This window comes from Nymphaea colorata, chromosome 5, assembly GCF_008831285.2.
Source record: "Nymphaea colorata isolate Beijing-Zhang1983 chromosome 5, ASM883128v2, whole genome shotgun sequence".
In the NCBI taxonomy this organism is placed as follows: domain Eukaryota; kingdom Viridiplantae; phylum Streptophyta; class Magnoliopsida; order Nymphaeales; family Nymphaeaceae; genus Nymphaea; species Nymphaea colorata.
The window spans coordinates 1341801-1348882 of record NC_045142.1 but is presented as its reverse complement, the minus strand read 5'-3'; the positions used below and the strand labels follow the sequence as shown (position 1 = coordinate 1348882).

At 39.9% G+C, this 7082-nt stretch overlaps 1 pseudogene; it reads left to right on the top strand.

Annotated features, from left to right (window-relative positions):
• On the top strand, positions 1-3611 carry LOC116254601 (laccase-17-like; annotated as a pseudogene).
• Positions 3612-7082: the final 3471 nt, after the last annotated feature.

Sequence of the window (7082 nt, the reverse complement as noted above, 5' to 3'; positions counted from 1 at the left end):
ATGGCTGCCGTTGTCTTCCTTTTGGTTCTCAGTGCCTTGTGCTCATTCGCAGAGGTTGAGCTTGCCCATGCACGGGACGCTCCCATAACAAGGCACTACAAATTCAATGTGAGGCAACTCCATTCCAACTTCTCATTTGTGCTGCACCTTGGCACATTTTCCTTTCACTAGACGGGAAAACTGCACCGGGGACCGAAGATCTACCTGGTCTTTCTGATCCTATAAACTCTCCCATCCCTGTGGCTGCCGCCGGCGTCCGGGTGACTCACAACTCCATGGACGATGGCACTTTAGTGCAGCATCGATTCTGCATCTGTAAAATACTTAATTCAATCGTCTTAATTTGTGCTTTGATTTATCGCCTACATATTAAACATCTCCCTTTCCATAATTCAGATAAGGATGAAGAATGTGACGAGACTGTGTGTGACAAAGCCAATAATCACGGTGAATGGGCAGTACCCAGGCCCCAGGATCGAGGCAAGGGAAGGGGGCAGTGTCATTGTGAAGGTGGTGAACCATGTCACCAACAATATAACCATTCATTGGTAAGTATATATATGTCACACCAAAATAGAAAATTGTGGATATTTGATGTATGTAAAATGAAGCGCCTTGTATGGCAAGTGCGATGTGCCAGGTAAATTGGAGGACCATCGACAGTTAAACTACCAAATTTCACCAACACTTTCGTGATTTTAATTAGTATGTACACAAACATATATACATATGTATGTCTGTGTATATGTAAATTTCATTAATGAAATAATGAAATTTCTTTAGTGGAGTGATTGGCTTTTTGTGCCGATCATATTTCGTCGACAAGCAAAACAATTCATGTTTATGTAGTATTATATGGTTCCCACTTCTATTTTGTAAGAAAAGGTCCGTTCATGAATCGATTGGGAATGCAGGCATGGTATCAGGCAGCTGCGGAGTGGATGGGCAGATGGGCCTGCCTATATAACGCAATGCCCAATTCAAAGCGGGCGCAGCTACACCTACAGCTTCACCATGACAGGGCAGAGGGGAACCCTCTTCTACCAAGCCCACATCTCCTGGATCAGAGCCACCGTCCATGGCCCCATTATCATCCTTCCCAAGCGTGGCGTCCCTTACCCCTTCCCTAAACCCCACAAGGAAGTCCCCATTCTGTTTGGTACGCTTGCGTCTCTCTGTGATCAACTGATAATCGCTTACTTCTAACTATTGGGGAGTTTCCCATTCAAAAGAAAAAACGATGCATATTGACTCTGCCCTATTTTGTTCATCCAAGCTCTTCTTGAGTTGCCCTTTCTTTTTGGTTTTTTACTTTACTTCGAAGGAAGCTTCTGAACTTTGTTGAGAAGCCTTGAGTTGTATAAAATATAAATTAAATTTTCAAAATGCAGGTGAATGGTGGAACAAGGACACTGAAGCTGTTATTAGTCAAGCTCTGCGAACAGGCGGGGGCCCCAATGTCTCAGATTCATACACCATCAATGGTTTGCCAGGACTCTTGTACAATTGCTCTTCTCAAAGGTGAAAAAGAACAGGGTCCTTAAAACTCAAATAAGATATTCATTTAAATTCAAAAAAATTCGATGACTTATTGAGAAAGGGAACTCCACGAATAAGCTTGAATGCATTGTTATTAAATCTGATGCATAGTTTTGATTTAGCGCATTAAGTTCACTTGTTTTGAAGAATCGAATAGGGAGGCAATTCAGTGACGGTACATGAGCTCAATACTAATGATGTCTGCTTGCTACAGATACCTTCAAGCTAAGAGGGAGCCCCGGAAAAACATATTTGCTGCGCTTAATCAACGGTGCTCTCAATGATGAACTCTTCTTTAGCATCGCAAACCACACTCTCACTGTGGTAGAAGCTGATGCCGTCTATGTGAAGCCCTTCCAGACAGATGTGCTGCTTATAACTCCTGGTCAGACCACCAACGTTCTCCTCCAAGCCAAGCCTTATAGCCCCAACACCATCTTCCTCATGGCAGCTAGGCCTTACGTCACAGGCCTGGGAACCTTTGATAAGTCCACCACAGTCGGCGTCCTTCAATACAAGACCAAGCAAGGCCAATCCAACAGCACTTCCCTGTTCAACAACCTCCCACTCATAATGCCCACTCTTCCAGCTCTAAATGACACTAATTTCGCTGCAAACTTCAGCAGCAAGTTTAGAAGCTTGGCGAATTCACAGTTCCCTGCAAACGTGCCCCGCGTAGTTGATAGGCGCTTCTTCTTCACTGTGGGCCTTGGTAGCTCCCCTTGCCCTAAGAACCAAACATGTCAAGGACCAAACGGGACTAAGTTCTCTGCTAGCGTGAACAATGTCTCCTTTGCTCTTCCTGCAACTGCACTTCTCCAAGCCCACTTCTCCAGCCAGTCTGCTCGAATCTATACAGCTGACTTTCCCAGCACGCCTCTCATTCCATTCAATTATACCGGGACTCCGCCTAACAATACCAAGGTCATCAATGGCACCAAGGTGGTGGTACTGAGATTCAACACCAGTGTAGAGTTGGTGATGCAAGACACCAGCATTCTCGGCGCAGAGGCTCATCCCCTTCACCTGCACGGCTTCAATTTCTTTGTGGTGGGGCAAGGTTTTGGCAACTATCAATTTGGTTGATCCTGTGGAGAGGAACACTGTCTCTGTTCCAAGTGAGGGTTGGGTTGCAATCAGATTTCTTGCAGATAACCCTGGTAAGTGGCTACCACTCTGTTTTCTTTGGGTGACTCGCTCATTGCTTAGCATCTCATGAATAAATTTAACTGAGGAAATGGTTATGTCTCCGTGCTTTCAAGGTCAAATTTTCTTCTCACCATTTCTGTGCTTTTGAAAGCAAGAGATGAAAGAATTAGTGTCCTTGATAATCTAATATTACAAGAAGATGACTGGTTCCACGCATTTAACCGATTAAAATGATGAATAGTATGCCCTGAAAACTGCAGAGAATTTCCGAGGAATGAAATTTTAAATCACTTTAATTTGCTTTTCAAGCTAGATTGCTTATAATTTTTCCTGCTGACCTTCTGAAAGTTGAATTTTGTATATTTTTTTTTTCTATTCATTTCCAAAACGAATGGTCATAGCACCAAGTTAGATCCCAATGACAAAATCCTTTGTAGAAAAGTATTACTACTTCAGCAGTTGGACATCGCCAATTCCTGATTACAAGAATATTCTACTGAGTTACCAAGCGGTGACGATTGATATCTGCTCTTTTCCAGCCGTTGAGGCTGTATAAACACCATCCACAGTCATTTAATTGTAACTCTTATAAATTATGCAATTTTCTTGTTTGGAATTCCTGACTATGTAATTTTATCATATTGATGTCAGGAGTCTGGTTCATGCACTGCCACTTTGACGTGCATCTGAGTTGGGGTTTGAAGATGGCCTGGGTGGTGCTGGATGGACCTCTGCCGAACCAAAAGCTGCCTCCCCCACCGTTGGATCTGCCCAAGTGTTAATCTCCCCACAACATCCCAGCCGCTCATTTTCATGTGGCCTTTCTGCAGATGCCATTTTGATCCTGCCCTTTGTTATGCTTCAATTCTTTTTTGCAATTTTCGACTGTTATCTTTGTCTCCGGAATCTCTGGTTCTGATCAATTTTCAGCACCTAGCTCATTTGTATCCACCTTTTCTCCTTGATCTAATGGAAAATCAGAGGGAATTCATTCATATCAGATCTGTTCCGATTGGCTATTTAAAGATCTTTTCAGGTTAAACAAGAATTTAAATCGCGTTTTTAACGCGTTCAATATGGTGACTTTCTGCGTGGTAGGTAAAGTCCAACTACAATCATAAATTTTGTGCACTAGTTCATTAGAAAGGGGTCTATAGGAAATTGATTCAACTCGTTGGAAGAACCAAGTAATTAGAAATGTAGGACGTCTACTTCTAAGTATCTTCTAATTTTGGTTTATATGCTTTGCTTATTTTATGCCAGATGACAATATTGATGTTTTAGAAATTAGTACCCTAATTAAGAAATGTACCAGACTCAGGTGGTTGCACATGTTCTTAGCAAGATGAGTACCTTTCATCTCATCTCTGTCTTTTGTCTGGTTTGGTCCAGCGAAGACTAAACATTGAGTCCATGCCCTAATCTTTTGTAGATATGTTAGTAAAACCATAGCCACAAATCTAAGTCTCCAAAAACTTTGGCAAGAGGAAAACTCTAATTTTGATGTCCTTGAATGGTTTCTTTTGCTTAATTTGTCCAAAGAAATGTCAAAAAATATTTACGCAGGTATATGAAATTATACAATTGCATAAAATAATGTGAGTAGAAGCTAGCTAGCGTCTGCTATAAAGGTCTAATGAGTAAGATCTTGGACCATCCCACTTGTTTGGCTACCCGAAAAGGGGCCACAAATCTTGAAACTTGGCTTTCTAAAATTAAAGTTGTCGGGACAAAGTTTTTTGGGAAGGACGGAGACAGATGGACGGCGTTGATGGCTGGTGCTTCCTCAGCATTTTCCAGGATATCTCGTCTCTTACTTCCTAACTTTCATTCTCTAAATTATTGCACCTACAAAGTCAGCCTTTTGTTTGCTAAGGAGAGGGAAATTGACACTACGGACAGGACTTTTTTTCCCTAATTTATTTTCTTCTTTCTTTTGGGGTTTATTGTTATTCCAGGCAGGTTCATTTATGGTTGTTAACTGCCATGAAAAGTTAACAACAGTGTTGGATGATTAATAAGACGATGAAGACGTGGCGTGTATGCGCCAGCACACCTCAACGAGACGAGTTAATTATATATATATATATATATATATATATATATATATATATATATATATATATATATATATATATATATATATATATATATAATGTGAACGTTCAAACGTGTGTGTATCTATATATATAATGTACATATATCAATGGGGTCCTCGCCCTGAAAAACAATGTCTTTCATTCACGTGCTATGCCATGTGGGAAGATCAATTTGGATCTTGATCAAGTGCATGTGAGTGTGAATATGTGTGTAGGCATACACATGTCAATTGTCATGTATGTCTGCGCTCTCTGCCTTTTTGTTGTGTAGATGTATATGTATGTGTGTATTATATGAGATCGTAAGCCATTGAATATACCCGAGGGACTATTTACTTCATATATTATAGGTAGTTTGAGGATTTTATAAGTGAGCAGTTGAAGTCAAACACCCTCCCAACCTCAAATATGAGATTTTAGTTGCACATTGAAGATCTCCTATGCAAAGCCTGCTGAGATATAGGTTCGGCTCACTTTTATTACCGACATCATACGAACAATGTCAAATCAACATTTTTACATTAGTGTCCCACGAACCTATCCCAAAATTGAAGCATATTCATGAAAAGTTTCCAAAGTGTCTCTACTACCAAACGACTCCTAAAGGTTTGTATTCAAAAGGTACTATGCTCCCTCACCCTCATTGGATTTTACCAAACGCAGAGATCTGTTACTTTGAACAATGTTTTTTTTTTTTTTTTTTGTTGAGAGAGATTTGATGTGAACAGTGATGCTACCGTTGTTCAATGTTTTCTTTCCATATGAAAGACTTCATTTGGTTTCAAATTATTATGTGAAAGGGTTCATTTAGGGTGAAATTGTTGGGCATTGTCTTTCCCCCCTCTTCTTATCCATTTGTAAGAAAGTCTATGACGCCGACCTTTTGTCTCCAATCGAGGAATCCACGGGAAAAAGCCTAAGAATTAATTTCCTGCGTGGCATAAAACGCACCCTGAAAACCAGCCAGTGTGACATGTTGACCATTGCAAGAAAGGCCATGCACATAAACTTCTTTTTATTTATATCTCTCTCTCTCACAAGCACACATAGATTTAGTATAGCTGGTCAGGATAAGAAATGACGTTCCCATTTTTATTCTCGTAAGTGCTACTCTCTTTGGCCATCAAAGGTCGAGTGTGTTCTAGTGATAGAACCAAGAAATTTACACTGAGAAGCATTAATTCAACAAAACCCATAATTGGGGGGCACAACTATATGCAAATGAGTAAAAAAAAATGCATGATTATAAAAATAAATAAAATTTATGGAGCTGGTGTGGGCAACTGCCCACAGCTGCCTATATGTAGCACTGGTGTGCTATGTCAAGTTGAAGGCGTTCCGCTGTTCACTCAGTCCTTGATGCAACCCACTAAGGGGCCGTTAGAACTTATCAAATGATTGAACTTATCAAGTGATGAATTGATAACCACTCGCAAAGAGCCAAGAGAGGCAAATTATTGAGTTTAGTTAACTTAGCTCATATAAAATAGATAAATTTTTAATTTTCGCTTGGCCCTACCTTTTTCTATGATAAGATTTCTTATCTTTGGTACATTTTATGAGAAGATTTTTCCATAATATTTTATTTTCCTTTTTCAATATTTTATTAATTTTTGTTGACCATGTGAAACCATTCATGGAGATGGGGCACAAATGGGAATGCCACAGATGGTAGCTTTTATTTCCTTTTGTTTGGTGGATACAGGAAAAAGCGGACTAAGATGGCCTTACATCTCCAATGGCTGAACATTAGCTTCCCTCTGTTTTACTTACATGTCAACGATCAATAATCTTTTGTTCATTTCCTTAAGAAACTTCATTATCTTGTCTTCCACTGCGTTGGTCAATCCTTTTTCTTTGCGTGAAAAATTAAAATAAAAAATTGTATATGAATTCATTCTACTGCAACCCGCCGTTCCTACATACAGGTTGCATCCAATGAAGTCCTTTTTTTTTTATTATCCTCTTTTCTCTTGTATTTCTAGGACAAAAGGGAGAAAGGAAATTAATGATGAGAAGAAACCACCCAACTTCGACGTTGCGGCAAAAAGTGTACGATTTTCAAACTTGTGAAATATCCATCAACTTTGTGACATTTATAAGTTGGCCCTGCTAGATTGTAGAAGCCTTTTTGGGAAATTTCTTACATTTTTTAATGGGGGGAAGCCATGGATTCTGTGAAACGCCATGACAAATTCCTCTTCTCCTCCTTTTTAGTCCCTATGGAAATTAAAAAAAAAAGTAACGTGGGATCACATGCAGGCTTTCTAAACTGGCCTGCTTACAAAATTTTGA